A 16,014-nucleotide genomic window follows, 5' to 3' on the forward strand; every position below is an offset into this window, starting at 1 on the left:
CACAATATTTCACGATGATTATGTATAAAATTAATTATAAATAATAATTAATTCAAAAATGGTACAAAACAATGTGTGCCAAATTATGGTTATTAAGACGCTATTACAAAGAAGTAAGTTGTTAGTTCAATCCATTTATTGTTATTTTATTTATAATATTTGTTTTACAAAATGTTTTTTCAACATATTAAGGCACGAGTAAGAGGAGCTCTCCGAAATCGTTCCATACCGGAATTTTACTGACGGAATCACATAGTAAAATAAAATCATCGCTGAAAGAGTTTTTGACCAGTAGTGGACTTATTTTGTTTTAACCCTCAAACCACAAGATGCGGGTCGGATCCGACCCGAGGCGAAAACATATTTCCATTGTTCCCCCCACAATTAACTCTTAGCGATTAGACTCGGTATACCCTTTCTGTGAGACCTTAGGAAGAGGCCACACTGTTTCCGCCGATTCGGTAAGGGTCTCTCCGCTCTCTAGGTTTGTATTTCTTTCAGTAAGTCAGATTCTGGGTCGGATCCGACCCGACCTTGGTATTAACGTTATACGTTTTGTCCTGCACAAATGGAACAAAAATGAAGAAAGTTACTCTGGAGATGCACGTTCGACGTTTCTCAAGAATCTTGCGTTTGCCTTGACGCTTCCTCTAGAAGAAAAAAGACTGAAAAACAAGTGTTTTCCAAAGGAATTACTCCTTATGATTGGAAAATATGTCCTATTTGTTCCCACTGATAATGGCGAACAATCAAATGATTTTTTTTCCACAACGATGCGATAATTTTGTTACCACACCACTATTTTACTTTAATTTTCATTCAACCTTTTTGTAAACTGTTTTGTTTTTATTGAAACAAAGTTCCTTTTTCAAGTTCATTTCTTCACTTATTAGTCCATTCTAAATAGACTAATGCCATAAAATTATACAATTTATTAAAAAATTTATACATTTTATATAGAAATAAATGTGTTATTTTGAGTTATATTTGAGTTTTTCACTGTAAGCAAGAAAATATAGTATCGGGTCGGATCCGACCCTACCTTGGTGTTCGTGTCGGGAAAATTCATCTTGTGGTTTGAGGGTTAATACGATTAATTCCACATTAAAGAATGGTCAAATGGGTATTTTTCAACAGTTTGTCTTTTCGAACTCCTACCTAAGCAACCCTTCAGTTATTTTTATGATCCCTAAAGTGGAAATGGAATGTGACAATTCAGTTCCAAATGGTTGTAGCTGTATCTTATCTTGGTATTCTTGTTAATGTTTGTATCTTCTGTCTGATGACATGTTTGTGCAGATGCGTTTTAAGCTTCGTATATTTAAGAAAGTATATTCATAACCTTATTTCATCTAAATGTAAGTTCAACTTTTGAGTTTTTGTTGGTCATCTGAGTAGGTATTTTTAGATAGAGCATTGAGCCACAGGTTGAAATAATAGACTATCCAGGGATGTCACAAAGTTGTCCTACATCTAATTTACAAAATTCTTAGCTTACTAAAGCCAAAATTGTAGAATAATAATTTGAATTTGTATATTTTATGTTATTAAGCAGTAAAACGCGCTTCAATATCAAAACTCTTTACATGAAGATAAGTTAATTGAGGATTTAGAGGGAAGACAACTGTTTTCAACCTATTTCCGCCTTTTATTGCAGGTAAGCTCCACCCAAGAAGATGAGCTGCTTTATGTTTTACTTCACTTCTGTTTAAGGGTTTTAAAAAATATAAACATCCATTTCAACCCTCTATTCTTTGTCTTGACCTACATTACTTTTTTGTGGAAGAAATATTCGGACGTTACTGAGTTGTTTATTAAAACTAACAGTAAAAGAAGGCAGAACATAGCGGCAGATGACGCATTCACCAATCACTCGGACACATTCCTAGTTTAAACAGGTAAATCGCTCAGGTGAAAAGAATGTCCTAGTAAACTTCTCTTTGTTACTATCACGTTTTGCTTTGAAACTTGAGCTTCGAGCATTTTGTGGCTGCGCATACATTAATTTTACAAACGCATACAGGTGCACCTCTTGCATTCAGAAGGTACCTATTATGTTTTTCTTGGAAATTTTTCATTTTTAACGTTTTCTTCTACTTCCCTGTTCTTTTTTTTTATAGACTTCGCGGAATTTTCATTTTGTTTGATGAATTTATGACATCACTTTCATTACTTTTCACCAATTCATATTTATTTCGACAAATACATCTGGGCGTATGGAATAGAGCTGTGAGGTACAACCAAACTCTCCAATCTCCAAAGGATTCAATCTAAAATACTTCGAACTATTGTACACGTTCCATTTTATGTCTCCAACCTGACTATACACACTGACCTTAACATTCCTTTTATTACCGAAGTTGGTAAAACACGATACAGAAAACTCCACTTCAGCCTGCAATCTCATATAAATCCTCTAGCTCAAAATCATTCTTCTAGAACTCTTCCTGACAACCCGACAAGACGTCTTAAAAGACAATGGCCTCATGATCTTCTTTCAAGTGAAGAGAGTGACTAACCATATAATGTTTTGGAGTGTTACCACTGGGTAACTTCTCCACTCGTTAACTTCATTTGTTACTCTGTTATCATTGTTACTTTTAGCGCTAACGCGCTGATTGTAGCACAAATAAACGCAAAAAAAAAAATTATTTTTTATGTTGCAATCAATCGTTTCTAAAGATTCTGTTCCCACATGTTTCAACAGAATCCCAAAATATTATATGAACACTGTACATCAATGGACTGTGTGTGAGCTGTAAGAAAAAAGAGAAAATCTAAGGGTCAGAAGTTGGATTCCACTCCGCGTGGAAGTCAAGTACGCTAACTATTAGCTAATCCCTTTACGAGGGTCGTTTGAAAAGTCCGTGCAAAAATAAAAACTACTTAATTTTTTGGGGTAAACCTTTTTTATTTTTCAACATAGTCTCCTTTTAGGCTTATACACTTCGTCCAACGCTGCTCTAGTTTGTTGATCCCTTCCGAATAATAGGATTTGTCCAAGTCTGAAAAATAGCCATTCGTTTCTGCAATCACCTCCTCGTTTGAATAAAATCTTTTTCCCGCCAGCCATTTCTTCATATTGGGGAACAAATAGTAGTCCGAGGGAGCCAAGTCTGGAGAATAGGGGGATGTGAAACGAGTTGGAACCCTATTTCCATTAATTTTGCGACCACAACTGCTGAGGTGTGAGCTGGTGCGTTGTCGTAATGGAAAAGGACTTTTTTGTGGGCCAATCGTGGGCGTTTTTCTTGCAGCTCGGTTTTCAAACGGTCCAATAACGATGAATAATATGCACCTGTAATAGTTTTACCCTTTTCCAGATAGTCGATGAGGATTATTCCTTGCGAATCCCAAAAGACAGTCGCCATAATCTTTCCGGCCGAAGGAACGGTCTTCGCCTTTTTTGGCGCAGATTCCCCCTTGGTAACCCATTGTTTAGATTGTTCTTTGGTCTCAAGAGTGTAGTGATGTATCCATGTTTCATCCACAGTGACGAAACGACGCCCAAAGTCCTGCGGATTCTTCTGGAACAGCTGCAAACCGTCCTTGCAACACTTCACACGATTTCGTTTTTGGTCAAGCGTGAGCAATCGCGGCACCCATCTTGCGGATAGCTTTGTCATGTCCAAATGTTGATACAAAATATTATGTACCCGTTCATTCGAGATGCCCACAGCACTAGCAATCTCACGCACCTTCACTCTTCTGTCATCCATCACCATATCATGGATTTTATCAATGATTTCTGGAGTAGTAACCTCAACAGGGCGTCCAGAACGTTCAGCGTCACTTGTGCCCATATGGCCACTCCGAAAATTTTGAAACCACTTATAAACTGTTCTAATCGAAGGTGCAGAGTCACCATAATGTTTATCAAGCTTCTCTTTAGTCTCCTGAGGCGTTTTGCCTTTCATAAAGTAGTGTTTAATCAACATACGAAATTCTTTTTCGTCCATTTTTTGAAAATCACTCGACTTCCTCGATTCAAACGAATGCCAAACACAAAGAAATAGACCGATCTGGCTGAAACTTGGTGTGTGTTCTTCCAAGAGATGCTACTAACTAAACATAACCTCGATACGCGCCAGTAGTGCTATCTCTCTGACTTTGCACGGACTTTTCAAACGACCCTCGTACTCTTTGAGTGATTAATTTTCAAAATGAAATGTTCCTATAATTGGAGAACTACAAAATATTTTGTATGGTTTATTAATACCTTCAACAAATTGAAGATTTTAATATTCTCTTCACACCAGAGGAGAGAAAGAGATAAAATATATTTCATCACTAAAAAAAATTTGCTCAATTGGCGGATATTAAGCAGCTCTGATATCATCAGCAAAACCGCAAAATATGCTAATTTTGTTTGGTATTCAATGTATACAAAAATGAAGAGAGAGAAGTGACGAGTGTGGCCATCTGGGATTTAAACCTTTTTTTTCGTGTAGTCATCAAAACGATAAACCAGTTTTATAACACAGAATGTTGAAGCAAACAGTAATTATATAATTAGACACATATTTTGAAAACAATCAAGAAAATGTCTGAAATAAAATGACATCTTAATGTAACGGGAACCAGCATATTAGTTCATCGCTCAAAAGAAAGCTCCATAATGAGGAATAAAAAAAAAACAGAATATCTCCTGGCTGGAAACATTTAAAATTGCGGCGCCTAAAATATTTACTCTTTTTAAGTCTAGCTGGTGAAATTAAGAGAGACAAAATTAAATTAAAAAAAAAGTAATGAAAGGAAAAACAATCAGAGCAGCAGACAAGATTCGAGGAGCCTTCCTCTGATACAGGGTCGGCCTGCTCACTCATACCATATAATTATCTTAAGTCGGAAATTATTATTGCCATTAATAGAAGGTTAATTATTTTTTTTAATTTTAATTATCATTTATAGCAATTTTGCTAGTGTTACGAGGTTATATTATCTAATTATTATATTCTATGAATTTATATTTGTAAATATACAACAAAAAAAATGTACGTTCAATTTTGCAGAATTTTTGATAAAAATTAATTCTTGTTGAATTTGATTAAATTATGTGTTAGATTTAATATTTATTTTTATAATATCTTTAATATTTTGTTACAAAGTCATTCCTAGGAGATGCCGGGTTGGAATCCAGCTAGCCTTAGATATTCTATTCCTAGGAGCTACTATGCGGTAGTGAATATTTGTTCTCTAGACAGATAGATTCTTCAAGAAATAGTCAAAATGCATAGCCAACGCGATAAGCGTGCCCAATAGGAGGATCTATTGTGTATGTATTGAAAGATCTCTGACTGACAGTGGTGCACTGCAAAAAGGCTCCAGGGTCAATGACCACAAAGCTTGAAATTTAAAAAAAAAAAAAAAACCTATAAACACAAATAAAGTAGCGAAAGGAAGGTTCTAAACCCGTCAAAGCTGGAAGAAGTTAAACGTTCACTGGTAGAAGCTGGGAGAAAAGAATTGAGGAGTAAAGTTGGTGTAGACTGAGATGAAGTTCAAGAAAAGAGTGGAATTAGTTTTGATTAGGCGATTGATAAACTGGGGTCCAGAGATGGCAATAGTTAGTCTTTCTGATACGTAAAAAGGAACATCAGGAGTATTGGAGGAATTGATTGCGGGCGATGGATGTTGGACGCTACAATTCTTAAGCATAGAAGACCAAATTGGTTTTAATAGAAGATTTGAGAGCAGTACTTTGTGTTTAGCGGTCGAACGATTGCCCCAGTAAGTGCTGGAGAAGGTGTGACGGGTATTCATTTTAATATTTGATGAATTCAGCCATATCTGTAGGGCCAGCCAAGTATTAAATTGTTACCATTCACACTAAAAAAAATCGTAAACTGTATTGTGTATTATTTATTATGAGTACCTAGGCTTGTTTGTCCCTTTAAAAGAGAAGTATTTCAGATGTAGATGTTCAAGTTCAAGCTCTATTAGATGTAGCCGATATTAACAAATTAAATGATTTATTTTATTTTATAACAAGTGCCTTCAAAATGAGGAATTTCGTTTTAAGTTTATAAAAATACTTTTATAATTTTGTTTTGTTTCTAATTTTTTATGTTTTTAAATTTTGGTTCTTTTTATTTTCATTCGATTGGAATGTATATTTTTAGTTATCAATTCAAGTTTTTATTTATGTTTTATAAGGTTTTATTTTGTTGTATTTAACCAAACTCCATTTGTATAGGGTAGAACCCTTAAAACAAATAAAATTATTCTATTCTAAATTAATTCTTTAAAAGAGACCATTTCACGCCCATCAGCAGCAGTGGTATCTGTTCTGGTCCGGAACTTCTTACATCACTTTAGTTTTTCGGCTAAAGGTTACAATTTTTTTCAACTGGCTACTGTAGTTAGCCAGTATGATTTAGTTACCAATTGAGATTTGACAGTATGTTCTATTTATAGGAAACAGCAGCTCTTTCATTCGCGTAAGTACAAACTTAAGTAAAATACGAAATTTTATTTAATTAAAACAAATCACGGATACCAATCAGATTATGCATTGCAAGGCTAGGTAGGTAATGTGCTAATGGCAAATCCGCGTCCTGACCTTCAGTGCTAAATTTATTTTCTGATTACGAATTATCCATTTCCTCTCTGTCATTCATTAGCAGTTTTTCTTTCTTTCTTCCTTCTCAAACCGTTGTAAAGTCTGCATTACTAAAACGCACCTGCATGGTGCCCGAGTGGTGCCGATTGAGAGACAGGTCGGAAGGCGTCAGTCAAGGTTCAACAATGTTGTCGCCCATAATCCAGCTTCTACTTCAAGGTGATGATCGGCTCAATCTGAATACTACTTCAATTATTGTGCATCATAAGTTCATTAATTATTAATTGCTGCACTAACTAAGAAGAAGGGCTGTTCCGCTACTTTAGTTTTATTTGTTCATTGTGTCAGATTGTTTTTGTGGATATTAGTAAAAAAACAAGGGATTCTGTTGTATTAGAATCTGACTAATAACCAATTAGGCTTTACGGCCCAGCAAGGATCATGACTTCAGTTTGGCCATGAATGAATAAATTTAATATTCATTTAGAAGCATGGGTAGCTGCTTAATTTTTTATAAAGCTTAGACGGAAGGAAGCAGACAGATCATGGAAAGAACTTTTGTAATGGGAAAGGACTGTTGAATAGTATTTGTTAAAAAAGTTAAGAGAAAAATTCCCTGGTTCATAGCGAATTATCAATCAGTGTTCGAATAAAGTAATTTTAGTTACCAAATTATGAGTTAACTTTACATTTATTTCTAGCAACATTTATTTCCGTTGTATTTAAATCGTGAGAAAGCCCAGAAAAATTTACTCATGTAGAAAGGTGGGACAAATCCCTAACTTCAAAAGATTTAGCATTGCCTTGTTGGAAGATGGCAGCAAAAATAACTTTCAACCAGGTTACCAAAATTGGTTTCAAGTTTTTGTCGATGAACTGTTTTAGCATTGAATCTTCGTAGAGAAAGATCGGAGATGTCCTAAAACCTAGGCCATGTCACCTACAATATCTGCAGCAAACCCTTAGTAACGCTGTTCTCCCCATATCCTTCTCGGCAATCTTCGAACATTTACCGCAGGAAAAAATGGGGCCGACTCTCTAAATGTAACTGTGTATAAATGGTATAATTTAGTGAAGCCACTGATGTCCTACTTGGCACAATTGAAGCCTGGAAGCCTTATGAAGTCTTGTCAATGCTAACCTTCCCTTTGGATGAGAGGACTGAAAACCAAACGACGGAGTAGGACTTCATAGTAGGATTTTATTGACTACTATGAAGCGTGTGTACTTCCATTAGGTTTAAATCTGCAGATGCATTCAGCTATCACTGGAAAGGTACCTCCATTTAATATTAATGAAATTATAGTGAAAAAATTAGGAGAGATGAATTTTCTTTATTAACATCGTCAAATGTGAATGTCTATTATTAGCTGCGACATTGCTAACCAGTGAAACAAGTCAAAGCCTTTCTTGGAAATTTAAATTCGTAAACTGCTTGTAAGCAAAGCTGTGCTTAGAATGTGTCAAAGTCTCATTGTTGCTAACCATACATTAAGAATTAGACCAAATCTAACACATGTTCACCTTAAGCATTGTAATGAGATTTAATGCATGCAAGCTCCAGGTAAAATAGACTAAAACTACAAGACTACAACTCTACCATGAAAGGCATCCATTAGGGACTGCAACCTTCTTATATTCTTTTTTTTTCTTCCTAAGGTGCAGCACATGGTCAGGGCCTCAGTTAGCTTGGGCTGGCCATACAGCACGACTTTAGGCCATTAGGACCAATTAAATGACTGAGTTCCGTCACCGACAGCAGGTGCTCACCCCTCACCTCGCCCTACATTATTATTATACACAAGTCATCATGTTTAAAACATAAAGCTTCTTAAACAAGTTCTTGTTATCAAATTTAAAATTAGAACTTTGTTTCTGTTGGACACAAAAGACGATTGCCTGCAGCTCCGTTGATAATGTAATCTTTTTCTTATCCCTCCGCTCCAAAATGTTCCTAGAACCCCAATCGACATTTTATCATCTGCTTTCATTTTTCCACCTTTTGGTGATGGCGATTTATTTAATTTAAAAGCGATTGTGAGCATGCCATAGTTCTCGCCGCCGTTAGTTCTTGCCTTCGTCAAGAGGTCCGATATGAAACATACTTCCTAGCATTCCTTGCATCACGGGGAGGAAATATTGGGGCGAGTCAAAAAGAATGACCGTTTTTAATTAGTCGATGTTTATTGACCTTTCTTTCTCTCTCCGTTAATTCCAATATTGTTCTTATTGGCATATTTTTAATCCTAATACTATACTGAATCACTTTGTAAACATAATGTATCTCTGTGAAGCTCAGTACTAGTTTGGCATTCTTTCAATCAAAATGACGTTGAGGTATGAAATTCAAGTAATTTTACAACCTTACTGGAAAAGAAAATCTACAGCCGCCGAAACTACGCGTTTGATAAGGGAAGTTGAAGAGGAATCTAACCTTAATGAGCGGACTGTGAGGAGGTGGTTCGCCAAATTTGTGTAAATGGCAATTCAAGCTTGGAAAGGCAGACAGGCTCAAGGGCGACTGTCTGTTGTGGACAGCGAGGCTCTACGACACACTATTGAAGATGATCCCACAAAAAGTATTCGGCATCTATCCTCCAAACTTGGTTTGTCACCGTCAATTGTGAATCGCCACTTACAGAAATTAGGCAAAGTGAAGAGATCATGTAGAGAAGTTCCACATGACCTCACCTAAGAAGAAAGCCGAACGTCGCCTGGAAACATGCCTTTGCTTCTACAAAAACCAATTGGCAATTAAAAGGATTCTCACCTGCGACGAAAAGTGGATTTACTGGCGCAATCCTAACTCCTCAGAACAGTAAATAGACAGAGGCCAGCCCGCTTTACCGGTCGCTAGGCGATATCAATATGAAAGGAAGACAATGCTGTCGGTTTTTTGGAATTTTGAAGGTGTAATCCACTATGAGTTTGTTCCGAAAAGACGTTCTGTCGATTCTCACTTTTATTCGGAACAGTTGCATCGAATGCACGAAGTTTTGGAGAGGCGATACCCGGCTTTGGTGGATAGGAAGAATGTTTTGCTGCAGCAGGACAACGCCCGACCGCACACTTCCCGACACTCGAAGCAAAAACTCGCTGAAATGGAGTCCATCGAACTTCTACCGCACTAACTGTGTCATAAGCAAACATATTTACTAGCTGCCAACAAGTACATCGTTAATTAAATAAAGTTGAAAAATAAATATGTATTATTATAGCAGACTCATTATTCAGAAATGTATAACTGCATATAAAAAATATGTCATACAAAAAAAGGAAAAAAGTATTTGTTAAAAATGCAGTTTGAAGAGAAATTTAACTCTTCTAATTGTGAGAGTAACTGTTAAATGAAGTCTTCCCAAAGCCTCACAACATCAACAACAACAATTTTTGTTGCATGTGACTTTGCTGCACTGAAGAAAGTTGCCTTCCTTCATATTTATTCATTAAAAAAACAAAAACTGACAAAATCTACTGATAAGCACTTGCTTGCGTAAGCAGCGATAACAAATAGTATAAATTAAGCTTGTTATGCATTCCCTAAATTCAATAAATAATGCAGTTGGTAGAGAGAAAGAAACAAACTACTATAGTCGCAGTGAGTGGGCGAACATGACCAGAAACTGTCAAAAAGAAGGTTATGCCCGTTGGAAGTTGATGTGGGAAGGGTTTAGAGATCCCATAAAAAAAAATATAAACAACCCTTCTCCTTTAGAGATGGGATAAAAAAGGGCCTGGCTGCGGTATGAAGTGATTTCTTTGTATATCTGCAACAATGGTAGTCTATTATTAATGTTGATGTTATGCATCTGAATGGCTGGCATCACAAGTTAGCTCATTATGATAATCATCTATGTTCAGGGACTTAAATGTTTCCTCTTCTTTTTGTAAAAAAAATAAGGAAAATCTTTTAATATTTATATAGCCACTCTTATAATATTCAAATTTCATTTACTAAACTAATTAGTAGAACTATTCACTTCTAGTTTCGTCCATTAGTGACTTGTCGAATAAATTAACACTTTTATCTAAAAATAAACTAATTTATTCATACTTCTAAACTGACCATTTAGTTAATGTGACGTTTACAAATATCAATATTTTTTTGTTACTCTGATTTACTGATTTAATGGAGAATTTTCTTCTTAGAAGTTAATCGTTGCAGTAATTACAATTAACAGAGGAAGTGGAGGTTAAATGGAACCCTTCTTTGTTTTTGACTTACCAATGCTAGACATTCCAAAAAATTGTATTACTTTCTCTGGTAATTATTAGTTTTATATATTAGTCTTGAGCTATTGTTTTCTAATTTACTCTCCTCCAACCACCAGATGAGCAACCTTCAATTTTATTGAAAAAAGTGGAAGTGGTGCCTCTGACTTGAGGTGCGAGTAATATGGAACATCTTAGTATTTTTATTGCAAGTCGCCGTAGGGTGGGTTTAGGTACAATGAATATTTTTTGCCCCATTTTAGATTCTTCTCATTTTTTCCCCTAGAAGTATAAATGATTGGCTTGTAATGCTTGCAATATGGAACCCCATAAATTTTTCTGCTGCGTGTGTGTGTAATGTGGAACAGGGTTCCATATTACCAGCACCCATGGGGTTCCATAAATCAAATATCGCTATCTTGGATTTGATATGTCACCAAAAAGGAATTGGGAAACATAAGAACTGATTCACAAATGAAAATCGCTACAAAAATAACACTTTGAACTTGCCTTCTTAACGTTTTCAAGAATCGATAAAAACCAAATTGAAAATTTGAAGGTGAACATACAATAGCAACTGAACCGACCACCTGCTTTGCAGTCTATCGCTATTTAGCGACAGTTTGAGCCAGATACTGATTACACAAGATCGCTTGCTGCTAAAATATTATAGGGTACCATAATACCAGCAGGGTTTCACATTACCATCACTTTCTCTACAATAGTAATTTAACCACATCTCTTGCAAAAGTGTTTGGTTAAACACCCGTTAACCCGTTAGGTTATTGGGTTAAGTACCAGTAAAGCTACTAGAATTACAACAATGGAATGGATGTCTCAGTATTATGAAATTGGATTTCAATTTGTAAACTAATTTTTATTTTTTGAACTGTTTTATTAAAAAAGAAAGTTAATTATTTGCGTTAGGTTATGAAGCTGATTTAAAAATATTAATATATACTTACATGTTTGCATTGTAGTTTTTCAGGCAGAACTTAAATCAAAAAAGGAGAACGTGTGATGGGTTAAAATCGTTGATTTTATCCGTCATAACATTCATGTTTTTGTTGCTTCAGACCAGTTTCGGGCAATATTAACGACATTGATGATTATCTGGAGGGAAGAGTAATCGCTGGCAAAAGAAAAATAAGTGAGTTGCTGAACAGTAAAGTGGTTAACTGTTATAAGTACTTAGGAATAAATATAACAACCACTGTAAATTGCATTTCACAAAACCATTTAATTAATTAAAAAAAGCTAAATTACCTTCAAATTCAGACCGGAATAACTTTATTTTAAACTCTAATATGGGTTTTTAAATTCTTTAAATAGGGCGAGCATTTGTTAAGGAGCGCTAGTATGAGGTGCTATTAAAAATATCGTAATAAAATTCAAATACTGCACATTATGTTTTGTACTCAGAGACTATATTATTTCCCATTACGTATATTATACGTATATTAAAAGTTTTGTATATGCCCCATTGTAGAAACCAAAAATCCTTGATCAAGTAGTCAAAAATGAAACATTGTGGTTTAAAGAACAGAAAAATGTGAGAAATTAATGGGGTGGAATTTAATTTAAACGCAAATTTAGAGAAACTCTCGAGAAATATATTAAAGGCTAAATTCAGGAAAAAGAGTTTAAATTAAGCTTATTAGTACTAGAACCTCTGTGATCTTCAAATTTGAACTTTGATATAAATTACATAAATGAAAATCTCAAGATAACTGATATAGAGGCTTGTGGGAATGGTTGAATTTAAATTATAAACGTTATTCCATTAGTGCTTCAATCTTTTCTCATTATAATAGATCTAGATTCGAGGATCTACTTCACTTTATGGCGCTCAGTCCCATTCTGAATCAAATACGATTTAAATTTGTTTTAAAGAAAAACATCCTTCCTAAGAATAAAGTTCTTAAATTGCGCTAACTTTAATACTTTAAATTATTATTCTTTGAATTTAGAAAGGAAGACGAAGTAGTACATGAACTGTACCAAAGAACTGATGGTTTGTCTTGAAAATCTTTCATTCTTACCAATCTGCATTGATCAAGCTGCATTGTGCTTTATTCATAGTTTTGTTTACAGTGAATTTAGACAATCACATAATCAATGGCGCTTATAAACGAATACACCATAAATAAACACACAATGAATACACTAAAATTTAATTTTGGTGCCAGAAAATAGATTTTATAAGAGCTAGAATTTCAACTTCATAAGTTTTGTTGAACTAAGTATAGTTTCTGTCGCAAAAATTATATGCTAAGCAGAAATGTACCAGCAAATCAGAGAATACTTTCTCGACTCGCACATCATCTTTGTTCGATTAAACGGAATAGCCACTTGTTTAAAAAAAAAAGAACCAGTTTGGGTTATTGCAGAACAGGTAAACATAATTCATGCCAAATTTAGATAATTGGGTGTAAAATTGGTAGTGGATACGATGTAATCCGTTACTAATGTTCAATGAACTCTTCATTTATCTCTTTTCCCCTATCGTTCACTCTCTCAGTATCTGAAAAAGAGAGTGAGAGGGGACATTGTATCTTAATAATCGCAGGACTTTCACCATGGACATTTTAAAAATCCAAAATCCGATATCATTCATTAATTGGTTTCAATTGTGCAATAGAAACTCATTAATGTGCTCTTAGCTGCAAGAGAAGAAAGAAACTGGCAAGAAGCGACTCACATTAAATATGTATAATCATAAAACACAAAGAAACCATTGAGTAAATCCAGTCTACTGAACTGTGACAGTTATTGGACTGATAGAACATTAAACAATTGAAGGACATTCGGCAATGAGAATTTGAAGTTTACAAAGTTAAGGCAACACATTTCAAATTGAGTATGAAAAATTATATACATTTTAAAAGAATTAATTATTTAAATTTAAAAGCCAAACTATTTAGACAATCTAAATTGGTATTCAGTAGGCTTAAACAATAATTTTTGCCATCCAATGATAAAGTATTAAATTACTTTTATTTTATACTAAAATTAAATCTTTCCCGAAACTATATTTGAAATAATAATCTATTTATTTACAAAACTTTACGTATACATATGTACCTACAATTATAAACATAAATATCGAAATATGATTGATTTATTTGCTATATTCTTCAACTAAAGGAAAAAAGAGAAAAAAATACAAAAAATAAGATTGAATAGAAGTTATGAAGGTGTATAAAGTTTGACGTGAGCAATTACACCTGCAATTTCATGGTAAACTATTTTACTAAAAAGCTTTAGTCCATTTCCGAGAAACTCGAGGGGCTAGTGGCCACCTACAAACGAGGGCTATACACCTGTATGCACTAATGCACATATAGACATACAAACCAAACACACAGTAACACGTACAAGGAGGCAGGTATTATTTTCTAAGAGAGATTCTTCGCTTTTACGGTCATTGGATGGAGCTAGTAAACAGGATACGGTGGGAAGTAAATGTTGAAAAAGAGTGCGACGCCAAAACAGTTTGACTAAAAGAATAACAAGCGCTGGGGTATTAGTTTGGCGCCTAAGTTCTGCTTGGGACCAATTGTAATAAACACAAATTCAAAACCAAATTACTATAAAGCTACAGGTGTTCTTTGGTGAAAGAAGTCACTTACTAGTTAATGGCATTTTAAATTGTCTATATTTCTGCCAAAATCTTTCATATGTCCTGAATGTATGACAGAAAACCTTAAGGTATCACAATTACCGAAATAAAATATTTGAAAACCTGTTTCACTAATGTATAACACATTTCGATGGGATCGTAAGCTTGAAATTGAATCTAAATTGATTCTGCCAAGATTTCAAGAAAAACAATTTGTTTATATGCACTTTCAAACTGCTCGCTATTTGCCTTTAATGGTCGCTTCAAGTCCAGAAACTCTTTTAGACTTGTTGGACAATTACTTCCAGAAAAATCTGAGTCAGCATTTCGAATGAGAGTCACCGAACTAAATGGCTATCTTTGGAAGACCAATATAAATTTCAAATAGTTGTGGACGTATCAAAACTTTGTTTTCTTCTTCTTTTAATTTTTTGTTAAAATTTTTTGTTAATGTTCCGATTGGACACATAATTTTGTTTTGGAAACGCAATTTTTCGTATGTTAAGAGTGAATTTGAAGACAGAGAACAGCTTGAAACATACTTTACTTAACGAGTTTCAATAGGATGAAAAAATTGGACACTCAGTCCATGATCAGACAAGACAGAAGACACACCAACCCTGTAATGTAAATATATTACTTTGTAAACTAGCCCTGAAGATGACCTAGTCCCTAGGTCGGAAAGCTCGGCAGAATAAATGTATCACGACTGAAATGGCAATTATTTTTTCATCCTATTGAAACTATGAATCAGTCACCAAAAAGAATGAACAACAACTTAACGAGTTTGCTAACTGAAATTTAAATTCTCAACTTTTTCAAAACCTCTTAAAAACTATAAACCATATATTTTTAATAAAAGTAATTATTAAGTTAATTGCTGGATTATATGAAAATGGGTTTATTGAATGATTTTTCTTCGGGACGCTTTATAATATTAAAGAAACCGTGCTATGAAATAGTGTTTTTAATTAAATTTATATTTGATTTTACTTACTAAAAACAGTTAAATATGTTTAATTCACTGACAGAATTCTGGATAATTTTTTTTGTTAGCATTTGGTGAGATTAGTCAAATAAAACATTTCTAATCTAGCATGAATAATAAGACTAATGCATTAAAATCGACCTAAAAATGCCGTCCCTCCGCTCAAAAATTTCCCATAGAAAGGGCAATAATTCATTGAATATTGGGTGCTATGCTGCACTAGTAGGTTTTATTTGATCGAATCTTCGGTAAAATCAAGAAACGAAACCAACGATTGCTAAATGATCACAAAGACCTCCGAAGAACGTTCGGGGTTAGTAGAGCATTTCCAGAGAAGCAAAAGTAGTTTTGTAAGATTCCTTAAAACTAATTCTTATAGGAAAAAGGCTTATGTAGCGCCTAGGCTTCTAGGTTGCAGAAGATGAAGTTAAAAATGTTCTCGAGGAAGGTTACCTTTTTGTTGGTTATACAGGGTGTTCTGCATTTCATGCTTAAACGGTTGTTCTGAGCGAAAAATGGTAGAGGAAAAATTTGTTGCCTGTCACCTCTAGTTTCAGAATACGTGACTTGATTTTAGATTCCTGCCCGCATACGCGGCTGACGCGCGACCAAAAGTGAGGGTTTGCAGTT

This window comes from Rhodnius prolixus, unplaced genomic scaffold, assembly GCF_049639745.1.
Source record: "Rhodnius prolixus isolate KJV_2025 unplaced genomic scaffold, Rpr scaffold_1, whole genome shotgun sequence".
Classification (NCBI taxonomy): Eukaryota; Metazoa; Arthropoda; class Insecta; order Hemiptera; family Reduviidae; genus Rhodnius; species Rhodnius prolixus.